Source organism: Nicotiana attenuata, unplaced genomic scaffold, assembly GCF_001879085.1.
Source record: "Nicotiana attenuata strain UT unplaced genomic scaffold, NIATTr2, whole genome shotgun sequence".
Lineage (NCBI taxonomy): Eukaryota > Viridiplantae > Streptophyta > Magnoliopsida > Solanales > Solanaceae > Nicotiana > Nicotiana attenuata.
In genome coordinates this window covers 292,906-307,480 of record NW_017670546.1, presented here as the reverse complement: position 1 = coordinate 307,480, position 14,575 = coordinate 292,906, and the positions used below count along the sequence as shown (strand labels likewise).

The 14,575-nt window shown below is 38.5% G+C and overlaps 1 pseudogene; it reads right to left on the bottom strand.

Moving 5' to 3' along the window:
* Nucleotides 1-8,577: 8,577 nt before the first annotated feature.
* LOC109240816 lies at nt 8,578-12,988 on the bottom strand (annotated as a pseudogene).
* Between the last annotated feature and the right edge of the window lie 1,587 nt (nt 12,989-14,575).

Sequence of the window (14,575 nt, the reverse complement as noted above, 5' to 3'; positions counted from 1 at the left end):
ACTGCCTGGACTGGGAAGATCAGTGCTCAGGAACGAACTCTGCGATGCCTGAATCTGCACACACGGTGCAGGGAGTAATTTGAGTACTCCGACCCAGTGAGTAATAATTATAAATAATGGGTAAAAGCAGGAAACACGTAAAGGCACAAAGCAATTCTATATCAACGCAGTAAAAATCACTTAAATCAGTGCAGAAATCAATTAAAATCCCTTTAAAACAAGTAAAACAGGTAATTTAGCAGGTAAATAACAAGTGAAAATTCGCCCTTCGGGCACAGTATCAATCACTCAGGACAGTATCAGCCCCTCGGGCTCACTCTCAGTAGAGTATCAGCCCCTCAGGCTCACTCTCAGAACATAATGGGTACCCGCGCTCACTGTGGGTGTGCAGACTCCGGAGGGGCCCCTTACGGCCCAAGCGCTATATCAAGCCACCTCGTGGCATCATCTCTCGGCACTCAACCTCACATCACTCAAGCAACCTCGTGGCATATAAAAGTATCCCAGGCCCTCGGCCTCATATCACTCAGTATATCCTCACATATGGCCCTCGGCCTCACTCAGTCCAGAAATCATCACAAGCCCCTCGGGCATTTGTAAAACAATAGTGCTCAGCCCAAAACGTCATAAGAAATATCATTTAAGTTTCAAATCTGAGTAAAAGTGGCTGAGTTTGTAAAACAGTGTTAAACAATAGGACTGAGTTCAAGTAATATGTCAAAATAGTGAGGAAACAGTGATAACAATCCCCGAAGGGTTCAAATAGTTGGCATGAAGCCCAAGTATGGCAATCAGCCCAAATCATGATGATAACAATTAAGTTTCAGTCAAATACGCGGTAAAATCATCAATCGGGACTGACCAAGTCACAATCCCCAATAGTAAACGATCCCGCGCTGATCATCAAGCGCGTGTCTCACCTCAATATAGCACTAGGATGTGCAATCCGGGGTTTCAAACCCTCAGGACATCATTTACAATCACTACTTACCACGAACCGGCTGCAACTCTAGCTCGCGACGCCTTTGCCCCTCGAATCGGCCTCCACGCGTGTCGAATCTAACCAAAATCAGAACGAATACGTCACAATATGCTAAGGGAACAAAACCCAAGCAAAAACTATTGAAAAATATCAAAAATCCCGAAATTAGCAAAACCCGAGCCCCGGGCCCACTTCTCGAAACTCAAAAATTATCACATCAACGGGTTCCTTATCTCGCCACGAGTTCATACATATCAAAAGTTCTCAAATTCGAACTCAAATGGTCCTTCAAATCCCCAATCAAAGGTTCAAAATCCCAAGCCCTAGTTCTTCCATTTTTAGCTTAGGTTCCATGAATTTCTAGGTTAATTTCTCAATAGAATCACGTTTTAGGTTCATAAATCTTACCTCCAATCAATTCTCCTTGAATCCCTCTTCAATTTCCCTCAAAGAGCCCTCAAAATACGCAGCTATGGTGGAAGAATGACTCTAAATCGCGGATGAAATGTTTATAAACTTCTGCCCAGCTTCTGAACTTCCTTCATCGCAATCGCGGCCCAAGTCGCGATCGCGAAGAGCAAAATTCCAAGATTCCAAAACTACACTATGCGAACGCGACCAGAGCCCTGCGAACGCAATTCTTCCACTCTCAAAACTATGCGAACACGTCACCCTACACGCGAACGCGATGAGCAATACCACTGGACCCCCAAATTCTTATACGCGAACGCGGGGGACCTTATGCGAACGCGAAGCACAATCATATAACCCTCCGCGATCGCGAATCCTCAAACGCGAACACAAAGAGCAAACTTCCTGCCTCCCAAATTTCTTCTACACGATCGCGACACCACCCCCGCGATCGCGAAGGCCAAAAACTCTGCAACATCAGAACAGAAATTCTGCAACATTTCAACTTCAAAAATAGTCCGATTGACCACCCGAAACTCCCCCGAGGCCCCCGGGACCTCAACCAAAAGCACCAACACATCCTAAAACCTCATTCAAACTTGTTCCAATCATCAAAACACCTCAAACAACACCAAATCCATCAATACACATCGAATTCAAGCCTAAGTTTTTCTATAACTTCCGAAGCACGCTTTTGATCAAAAACCCAACCAAACCACCTCCGAATGACCTGAAATTTTGCGCACACATCCCAAATGACCTAACGAAGCTACTGCAACTCTCGAAATTTCATTCCGACCCCCGGATCAAAATTTCACCCACCAACCGGAAATCGCCAAAATACTAACTTCGCCAATTCAAGCCTAATTCTACACCGGACCTCCTAAACCAATTCTGATCACACTCCTAAGTCACAAATCACCTCCCAAAGCTAACCGAACCATCAGAATAAGTATCCGAGCCCTCTAACACATAAGTCAACATCTGGTTGACTTTTCCAAACTAAACCTTCTTAAAAGAGACTAAGTGTCTCATTTCTTACCAAATCCACTCCGAACACAACCTAACCAACTCGATCACATAAGAGATGGATAATGAAGCATAAAGAAGCAAAAATGGGAAAACGGAGCGGTAACTCATGAGACGACTGGCCGGGTCGTCACAGTTCGACTCATTGAGACGGTGGCTTGTGCGGCCTCAATTGGAGTTGATGGTGTTCCTACCACTTATAAAGACGCAGTCCAAAGTTCAGAAGAAGATAAGTGGAGGATTGCTATGAATGAAGAAATGCAATCCCTTTATCAGAATCACACATGGAAATTGGCCAATCTCCCGAAGGGAAAGAAAGCAATTTGGTGCAAATGGGTATTTGCAATGAAAGAATGATTTCCTAACCAAGAAGATGTTCGCTACAAAGCAAGATTGGTTGCCAAAGGATATGCTCAAAAGGAGGGAATTGATTATAATGAGGTATTTTCTCCAGTCATGAAACACTCCTCCATTAGAGTTTTGTTGGCTTTGGTAGCACAGTTGAATTTGGAACTAGTTCAGTTACATGTAAAAACTGCATTTTTACATGGAGACTTGGAAGAGAAAATCTATATGACTCAGCCAGAAGGATTCAAAGTTGTTGGAAAGGAAAATATGGTGTGTAAACTTGAAAATTCGTTGTACGGATTGAAACAATCTTCTAGAAAATGGTACAAACGATTTGACAAGTTTATGTTGCGGTAGAAGTACAGAAGAAGCAAATACGATCATTGTGTGTATTTGCGCAAGCTTGAAGATGGATCCTTCATATATCTTCTCCTATAAGTTGATGATATATTGATAGCTTCCAAAAGTCAAGAAGAAATTGAGAAGTTGAAGATTCAACTAAGAAAAGAGTTTGAGATTAAGGATTTGGGTTAGGCGAAGAAAATTCTTGGCATGGAGATAAAAAGAGATATACATTCAAAGAAACTCTATCTATCCCGGAAAGAATACTTGAAGAGAGTAATCGATCGATTTGGCATGAATGACAACACGAAGTCGGTTAGCACTCCACTTTCTCCTCACTTTAAACTTAGTGTTGCTATGTCGCCAAAGAATGAAACTGAACGAGAGTATATGTCAAGAGTGCCATATGCGAATGATGTTGGTAGTTTGATGTATGCAATGGTTTGCACAAGACCTGATATGTCACATGCTATCGGAGTTGTAAGCAGGTATATGCATGATCCAGGAAAGGAGCATTGGCAAGCTATTAAATGGATTCGACGGTATATTCGTAATACTGTAGATGTTGGATTGATTTTTGAGCAGAAAGATAGTCAGTATCTGGTTGGATATTGTGACTCGGATTATGTGGGTGATCTGGACAAATGAAAATCAACTACTAGTTATGTGTTTACTTTTGCAAAGGCACCAGTTAGTTGGAAGTCTACTTTGCAGTCAACAGTTGCTTTGTCTACAACAGAGGCAGAGTACATGGCTATTACGGAGGCTGTAAAAGAGGCAATTTGGCTTCAAGGGTTGCTTAGAGTGCTTGGTATTGGTCAAGAAAGTATCACACTATTTTGTGATAGTCAGAGTGCTATCCAATTAGCAAAGAACCAAGTTTATCATGAAAAGAAGAAGCACATTGATGTTCGATATCACTTCGTACGAGATATTATAGAAGAAGGTGGAGTCACGATGCAGAAAATTTAGACTACAGACAACCCTGCCGATATGCTAACAAAAGTAGTGACTGCGATCAAGTTACAAAATTGTTTGAACTTGATCAACATTGTTGAACTTTGAAGATTGAAGTTGAGGACACAAACAAAATTTATAGTGAGAGAAAATTGAAAAAGTGGAATCTTGCCAAGGTGGAGATTTGTTGAATTTGTCAAGATTGATATGAACTAGTGTGAACATTTGAAGCCTCTTTTTTAGCCTAAATTGGTTGTTCTTAATTGTAACTCTTTTATATTTGGAAAAATCATAAAGAGAAAATACTACCTAACTATTGAGAAATATTGGGTATATGCATGATCCAGGAAAGGAGCATTGGCAAGCTGTGAAATGGATTTTACGGTATCAAAGGACCTTGTGTTAGAAATATATCATATTAATACCGATAGCATTACATTGCACTCATGAGGACACAACCTTGGTTTCCTTAATCAAATTAATTTCATTCTCATAACAAAATAGTTTTCTCGATAACTCATAATTACAACACTCTCTTTTAAGCTAACGGAGTAGGATTACAACGTAAGTCAAGTTTCACACTATTCAAGTAACCTTTTCACACCTATTCTCTGTGGGATTCGACCCCAACCTAGTTGGGTTATTATATTTGACATCGACCGCCTTAAACCATTTATTTAGGTGTAATTTGAGCATATCAATGACCAAACACCAGCTACACTCTCCCTCTATGCGAACGCGACCAAGGACACGCAAATGTGTAGACAAGATTGCCCAAAGCAATGCGGGCGCGGACAAATGACCGATACACCACACATCCACAATCGCCTCATGAGAATTACTCCCATAAACCTCCCGTACAAAGTAGCAAAAATCTTAACATCCACGATTACCAACTACACGATCTCTGCAGTACTAGTCAAGCTTTCGCAAATCAATATACAATGCGTCTTCTGCAATACACACTCTTCTCACGCAATACAAGATTTAAAAGATAGCCATTTCGTCTTTAATTAAAGATTGCAATTGTAGCCCTTTTGATTTTTAACCCCTTTAGAAATTAATTTAAATAAATTTAATTATTTTTATTAAAATATAATAATTATAATGATCAAATATACTACTAATTATTTATAAAATACTTTGTTTTTCTAATTATAACATTCATTTCAAATTATTAACACAGTAATCCAATTACTTAAATTTTAAGAAACAATTCATTAAATCAAATATAAAGCGTATGTGATGTTTTATAAAACTAGTTAATAATCTAAAAATAGCAAGCATTGTATAATTATAACATTGAATTATTAATTTCAAAACTACTAATGCTAAATTAACCTTGTCCAAATAGTTGTTATTGATTGAAAATATTTTTAAAAATATCCATTGTGAACTATTAAGTACAAATAAAATAATTTTAAAAGGGAGGGACAAAATTGGCCGTCAACACCAGCCACCTACTATTATCTTGTTCATGGTAGTATAAGACTTGTATTTTTGTTTATTTAACTTCTAAAAAGATGATGTATTTTTTCTTGTCAAACATTGTAAATTCCAAATCTTAGTTGTTCATGACTTATACTTTCGGATGTAGGGATAATTGTTTTGAAGCTGTATTCTTATTTTTGTCTTTATTTATGAGCTTCGTTTGGTTGTTGTTGGAGGTTAGTTGTCTTACCTAGTGGGTCTGGTGAGGTGCATCACTACTTGGTGAGATTTTGGGTCATGGCATACTTGGTCTAATTCACTAAATTCATATAACAAATTGTTAGGCACTTACATTATTTAATTATATACATACCTTTTTATTTTATTATATAAAAGCCTTTTAGGTTTAAGGCCAGCGAGGGCATTCTTCAGGCTATTACCCCAAACCACTATTCTCTCTGCCTGTTACTCAAAACCCTCGCTGCCGCGCACTCACGGAAATCGGCGGACCCAAGTCCCACGTCACCTAACCGCAAGTCTGCAACCGGCAAGCGGAAACCGGCAACGGTGAGTCTCTCTCTCTCTCACAGCTCAGGGCCTCACCCTTTTGTAGACTGTAAATCTCTTCCTCCCTTATTTGGTAGTAATCGGTAGATGCTATTTATTTAATCCCTTGTTCCAGTTTAAAGTTGGAATTTCTTCCTTCATTTGCAGCCATTCAATTTTTTCTATTTTTTATTCTATGGAAAATGATATGAAAATTGTCCTTGTAGGAGGTGAGAGGAGAATGGAGACACCTATTGGGACGTTCGAGACACCTAATGGGACGTTGGAGGGACTGCCCTCTCAGTACGACAATTGGTCTACCATAATAATTATTTTCATAGAAAATCTTGACGAGATCTGTGTGTATGCTTTTGACTCTGAGAAATGCGATGTGTACCATGTGTTTTCCTACACTCAGGATAAGTGTCTTTTTCGGAAATTGGAATATACTACTCTTGGCTTGAACATTTACTTTGTTGGTGGCCTCGATTCTCATCGTGATCTTGGTAACACGGACGTTCCCTTTAAGAGATTCAAAGTATATGATATTCGCAATCGCGGATGGGGTCCAGACATCCCAAGGTTGAAAGCTCCCAAGCTGCGCCGTTTGTGTTTTCCCTTAATGGGATGCTTTATGTGCTTTCTACTGGTGTGTCAGATAAGGAACCACACTTCGAGATGCTGGATACGAAAGGTCATTCTCGAGGTTGGGTTTCGCTCCCTAATGCCTCTTTTGTTAGCGACCATATAATACCATCAAACCACACTAAGATTATTGATTACTCCAAGAATATTATGTACGTAAAGTTGGTTCATTGGTCTTATATAAATTGCACATCAGATCTTTATGGTTACAAAGTGCATGATCACAATTGGCACACTTTCCAAATTTGCATGTCCGAAGAAGACATAACCTCTTCTAGCTCTTCTAGCCAATCAGCCGGGCCAAGTCCTCTCACAGCTCGCACGGCTAATCTACTGAAAGCCAGTTGGTTTAATGGTTGTGTAATTGTAGATAATTACTTGTATAGATTTCAGATGTTCCGGTACCCTAACGAGGAACTACGAGCTATTCTCATCATTCGTGATTTGGAGCATGAACTAGACGTGCACAATAATTCAGTCGAGCTCGATTATGTGGATAATGAGCATTCTGAGGATGATCCACCCATTGAAGGGAGCTGGGAGGTTGATATCTCCAATGTTGTTCACAATGATGTTCTTGATGATAACTATGTTGTTGGCCATCTAGTTTATCAAGGCAAGAGGAATTCGTGTTCAAGGTTTTCGTTGGTTATCTTGTATGCTTCGAAAGCTACTAATCATGTGTGTACATGCACATTTGAGTTGGAAGTGAAAAGCGATAAAGCAGCTGCAGTTGGAGAGAGTTCAACTGGATCATTCATTGCCAAACCCATTGCCTGCAAGTCCCGCAGTATGAACGTCGGTACGGCCATGTTTTCCTACAAGGGGCTCTGTAAGTTTCTCCCCTTCCACTGGTAATTGCTTGGTGGCCTTACGAAATTTAAGGTTTCTTTGTATATAATAGTGTTTTCAATACTTACATGAGTCCATCTAAGTACATTATGACTAGAATTACATAAATAAGCACACCCAAGGGTGTGTCCTAGTGGTCAATGAAGTGGGTGAGTACCATGAGGTCTCAAGTTCAAATCCCAACAGAGGCAAAAATACTAGGTAATATCTTCTCATTTGTCCGGACAAAGTTACCTGGTACCTGATGGGAGGTGGTAGGTGCGGCAAGCTAGCTCGGACATCACGGTTATTAAAAAAAATGAATTACATAAATAAGCTGATTTTTACATTCCTTTCCTGAACAACACTCTTTAGACCTCTAGATCATTCTTATCAATGAGGGGAGGCTATTTGTTCTCTATGAATTAGTTCATTGTTAGTTCTTCCTGAGTTATCAGTGGCCCTAGTGCTTACCTAGTTTTCAGTTAGTATTGGATTTTTTTGCTCTAATGGTTTTAAGGGACTTCTAATCTTGATCTTCTTTTTCGTCGATGAGGGTATGGCCTCCTTGTAGATCATTGTTAGGATGATAGAAGTTAACTTATCTAAGGTAGCATCTGTAATATCACTGTTTCCCTAATATAGGCGCAGATTACATAACAAATTATTGGTTGAAGTAACAACAGGCAGATAGGAATAGTAAAGGTAGCGTCAAATTAGGGGTTACTCAAGTTTGGGAGACTAGGAATTCTCCCAAAAGTTATCATATTTAAGAAGTCATGGATAATATGGTTACCCATATTATCCCTGGTTAACCCGTTTTTTATCCATATTAAATATGGGTTAGGTCGGATAATTTATCCGATTTTCCATTACCCGTTTTCGACCCGAATCATATCCGACCAGACCCACCCGTTTGCCACTCCTATGGACCCTGATGTAGTAGCATAGGCTTTTGTACTGGAGCTAATCATCCGATCTCTTTTGTACTCGTTGCATCTTCTTGATGCCCTTTAACGAATCTAATTTACTTCATCAAAAAAAAGTTCAAACAATTATTGGGAAATTGGAAGGAACTTATTGCAAGTAATTTGCCTTTTAACTATGGCTTCATTGTCAACCGTCCAACTGCATGTGAAGCTCTCTAGAAAACTACAAGGGACACTTGGCTTACAGCTTATTGAAGATGAAGAAGAAAATATATACACGTCTAACAGTAAAAGATGCATATAAAAATAGTGTTTCTCTCTGAAATAGAGAAAGTTATTAACAAAGGTTATATTATTGAGAAAACAAGACAGCCCACGTTTAGGAGTTAACATGAGAAACTCTTCTTGATAAGAGCATTTCCTACATAGTACTATACAAAACATCAAATAAACCAGGTAGCTTGAGTCATGGAAACTTATGATTGCATCGACCAATTTCATATAAAAGGACAAGGATAATTTGTGGGAGGGATTTCCATGACTATGGACATTCACCTGCAGAAATGGTCGACGCAGGAGGAGCTCGGCAAAGATACATGCAGCGGCCCAAACATCTACTCCATGTCCATACTGCCTTGCACCAAACAATAACTCTGGTGCTCTGTACCACCGGACAAAGACCTAACAGTACCCACCAGATTAAAATGTAAGTGCTCTTTACAGTAAAAGTAACAGAAGTAGAGACAGGGGGGCAAATGAGTCAGGATTCCACTGCTACATATGCACTAACTTAAAAACATCTTGGTCAAATTTGTACTGCTGCTCAAAATTTGTAATAGGACAATTCTTAATTCTCCAAAAACAAGGTCATACCATTAGTAATTTGCACCAAACATTCTTTATTACTGTGGAATGAAATGTATAGACTAGATAAAGTACCTACAAATTTCATTGAACAGTAAAGAAATTATGTACTGTTCAACACTAACTATATAAAAAGATAGGAGTAACCATGTCAAGTTTGATCATCTTAGATATAGAAAGGTGTAGTATCGAATCACATCTCATTTTTTCCATTACGCATTTTGGTAAAAGAACATAAAAAAGCTTTGGTAAAGAAGAAATCCTCCAAAGAAAGTCCGACTTTCAAAACAGATACCTCCATATTTGTTTAGACAAGTGGGAGAAACTGATAAATCCAATTCTATAATGAAAATATCAAAGGCAATATTGGTGAGTGGGATCATTCCAGTTATTTTTAGGTTTGATGAAGTCATGTCATGAATTTCCACAAGGAGAACCATAATATGAAGACAAATTAAAAAAACTGCAGTGAAGTAGCAAGATAAAAAGTAACTTGTGACAGGATACATGCTCCAAGAGTTATACCTGGTGAGTGAATCTTATATCAGGCTACCAAATAGACGTGCTAATCCAAAGTCAGCAAGTTTAAGCTGCCCATTAGGTCCAATCAATTTGGTTTCATATCTCTGTCAGGAAGAAACAGCAAAAATTTAAGGAAGCTGAACACAAGTTGGAATCTAGTGAAAGCGAGAATATATAAACGCATACCTATGCAAGACATATTTCTTGTGACAAAAAGCAAGTCCTTTCAATGTCATCTGGATATAAAATTTTATATCCGCAGGTGAGAGGAAGATATTCCTATCACGAATCACTGCCTCAAGATCCGTTTCCATGAATTCAAACACAAGATGCAAGTTTCCTTTGTGAGGGAAGGCATCAATCAATTCAATGACGTGAGGATCCTTCAGCTCTTTCCATAATTTTATTTCCCTAAGGGCAGTGAAATTCACCCCTTCTTTCTGTTTCCCAAGACGAATTTTCTTGATAGCAATAGTCTGGCCACTCTGCAGAAAATGAAATTAAAGCATACATCAGATAAATCATTATTTCAAGAGACAAAATGAAACCAAATGTTTAATCAGCTAATTAACTAAGCCTCAATCCAAAACCATCTGGGGTCAACTATATTGAGTCCTTTATATCCATTCCGCCTTATTCAAGCCCATTTCATCCCAATACTTCTAATTAATTTGTCTATTAAGGCAAATTGACAACTCTCTTAAACTAGAGGTTCTCAAAATCTCACACTAATCAATACAGCTTAGAGGTTATGCCTTGTCGCGATTAGGTACAAAGTGAGCTCCAAAAGCACCAGTATCCATCTAAGACTAGCACTAACAGCTTTTATCTTTTGGGGTGCTCAATTTTACATTCAACATTGCACGATAAAATTTAAATGAAAACATATTCCAGAATTCATAGACATCAACAAAAGAACAGACAATAAGCTATGATTAATCCCAGAATTCATAAACATCAACCAAAGAACAGACAAAAGCCTATGCTACTACATCAGGGTCCATAGGAGTGGCAAACGGGTGGGTCGGGTCGGATATGATTCGGGTCGAAAATAGGTAATCGAACAAGTTATCCGACCTAACCCATATTTAATATGGATAAAAAGCGGGTTAACCAGGGATAATATGGGTAACCATATTATCCATGACTTCTTAAATATGATAACTTTTGGGAGAATTCCTAGTCTCCCAAACTTGAGTAACCCCTAGTTTGAGGCTACCTTTACTATTCCTATCTGCCTGTTGTTACTTCAACCAATAATTTGTTATGTAATCTGCGCCTATATTAGGGAAACAGTGATATTACAGATGCTACCTTAGATAAGTTAACTTCTATCATCCTAACAATGATCTACAAGGAGGCCATACCCTCATCGACGAAAAAGAAGATCAACATTAGAAGTCCCTTAAAACCATTCGAGCAAAAAAATCCAATACTAACTGAAAACTAGGTAAGCGCTAGGGCCACTGATAACTGAGGAAGAACTAACAATGAACTAGTTCATAGAGAACAAATACCCTCCCCTCATTGATAAGAATGATCTAGAGGTCTAAAGAGTGTTGTTCAGGAAAGGAATGTAAAAATCAGCTTATTTATGTAATTCATTTTTTGATAACCGTGATGTCCGAGCTAGCTTGCCCCACCTACCACCTCCCACCAGGTAACCTTGTCCGGACAAATGAGAAGATATCACCTAGTGTTTTTGCCTCCGTTGGGATTTGAACTTGAGACCTCATGGTACTCACCCACTTCATTGACCACTAGGACACACCCTTGGGTGTGCTTATTTATGTAATTCTAGTCACAATGTACTTAGATGGACTCGTGTAAGTATTGAAAACACTTATTATATACAAAGAAACCTTAAATTTCGTAAGGCCACCAAGCAATTACAAGTGGAAGGGAAGAAACTTACAGAGCCCCTTGCAGGAAAACATGGCCGTACCGACGTTCATACCGCGGGACTTGCAGGCAATGGGTTTGGCAATGAATGATCCAGTTGAACTCTCTCCAACTGCAGCGGCTTTATCGCTTTTCACTTCCAACTCAAATGTGCATGTACACACATGATTAGTAGCTTTCGAAGCATACAAGATAACCAACGAAAACCTTGAACACGAATTCCTCTTGCCTTGATAAACTAGATGGCCAACAGCATAGTTATCATCAAGCACATCTTTGTGAACAACATTGGAGATATCAACCTCCCAGCTCCCTTCAATGGGTGGATCATCCTCAGAATGCTCATTATCCACATAATCGAGCTCGACTGAATTATTGTGCACGTCTACTTAATGCTCCAAATCACGAATGATGAGAATAACTCGTAGTTCCTCGTTAAGGTACTGGAACATCTCAAATCTATACAAGTAATTCTCTACAATTACACAACCATTAAACCAACTGGCTTTCAGTAGATTAGCCGTGCGAGCTGTGAGAGGACTCGGCCCAGTTGATTGGCTAGAAAAGCTAGAAGAGGTTATGTCTTCTTCGGACATGCAAATTTGGAAAGTGTGCCACTTGTGATCATGCACGTTGTAACCATAAAGATCTGACGTGCAATCGATATAAGACCAATGAACCAACCTTACTTACAGCATATTCTTGGAGTAATCAATAATCTTAGCGTGGTTTGATGGTATTATATGATCGCTAACAAAAGAGGGATTAGGGAGCGAAACCCAACCTCGAGAATGACCTTTCGTATCCAGCATCTCGAAGTGTGGTTCCTTATCCGACACACCAGTAGAAAGCACATAAAGCATCTCATTAAGGGAAAACACAAACGGGCAGGCTTGGGAGCTTTCAACCTTGGGATGTCTGGACCCCATCCGCGATTGCAAATATCATAAACTTTGACTCTCTTAAAGGGAACGTCCGTGTTACCAAGATCACGATGATAATCGAGGCCACCAACAAAGTAAATGTTCAAGCCAACAGTAGTATATTCCAGTTTCCGAAAAAGACACTTATCCCGAGGGTAGGAAAACACATGGTACACATCGCATTTCTCAGAGTCAAAAGCATACACACAGATCTCGTCAACATTTTCTATGAAAAGAATTATTGTGGTAGACCAATTGTCGTAATGAGAGGGCAATCCCTCCAACGTCCCATTAGGTGTCTCGAACGTCCCAATAGGTGTCTCCATTCTCCTCTCACCTCCTACAAGGACAATTTTCATATCATTTTCCACAGAATAAAAAATAGAAAAAATTGAATGGCTGCAATGTAATGCTATCGGTGTTAATATGATATATTTCTTACACAAGGTCCTTTGATATGCATGATTACAATAGCAATACATTGCACTCATGAGGACACAACCTTGGTTTCCTTAATCAAATTAATTTCATTCTCATAACAAAATAGTTTTCTCGATAACTCATAAGTACAACACTCTCTTTTAAGCTAACGGAGTAGGATTACAACGTATGTCAAGTTTCACACTATTCAAGTAACCTTTTCACACCTATTCTCTGTGGGATTCGACCCCAACCTAGTTGGGTTACACCTATTCTCTGTGGGATTCGACCCCAACCTAGTTGGGTTATTATATTTGACATCGACCGCCTTAAACCATTTATTTAGGTGTAATTTGAGCGTATCAATGACCAAACACCAGCTACACTCTCCCTCTATGCGAACGCGACCAAGGACACGCAAATGTGTAGACAAGATTGCCCAAAGCAATGCGGGCGCGGACAAATGACCGATACACCACACATCCACAATCGCCTCATGAGAATTACTCCCATAAACCTCCCGTACAAAGTAGCAAAAATCTTAACATCCACNTGTTTTATATTTTTCTTTCTTATATTATGCAATGTTTAGTAATTATACATTGTTAATAAAAATATTTATTAGCATATTACTTTGTTTAATATTTTTGCCTGATGGTTTTTTTTTTTTTTTTTTTTGTAATATGAGAGAAGATATATATTTTATTAATCTTAAAAAAATTATCTAAATTTTATTCTGTTGTTCTCGATAATATTATCTGAATTTTGATGAATAAAATATCTATTAAATTAAGAAAGAATTACAAGAAAATACACTTGACTTCACACTATAACAAAAAATGGCCCATATTTTTTAAGTTTACCTGGTATGGCCCAGTTTGTATGGAATTTGAAGGAAAGATTTCAATCACTAAACTAGTTCTTTTTTTTCCCTACACGCCCAAAAGGCTCTCTCTCCATGCGCCTCTTCATTCTCTACAGGCCATCATCTTCTATCCTCTATATGTTTAGATCTATCTCCCGTAGTCATCTTCTATCTTCTATAATTTTTAAATGTATCTTTCATCCTATCTTTTCTCCTCTCTAATTTTCAGCTCTAATTTTCCGCCACTGACGAAGCTAGAGTTTTCAGATCTGGAAGTTTTCATTGTGAAGTGGTGATATCAAATGGAGTTCAAAATTTAAATTTGAAGTGATTTTGAGTAGATTTGAGCAAGATTTGAGTTAAATTTCAGAAAAAACGCAAGGAAGAAGACGAAGTCAGTTTTTTGTATAATTATGTATAATATTGTATAATAGTGTATATGAGTGTATAAACACATATTATACACTATTATACACTTCTATACACCTTTATACAAGCGTCTGTAGACAAACTTCTTCCACGATTTTCAGTTTCAATTCTTGTTCAAAATTAGTCCAAATCTCCATTAAATGACTTCAAATTTTATATACAACCTTCTTATACTATTTTTAACAATTCTAGATAATAT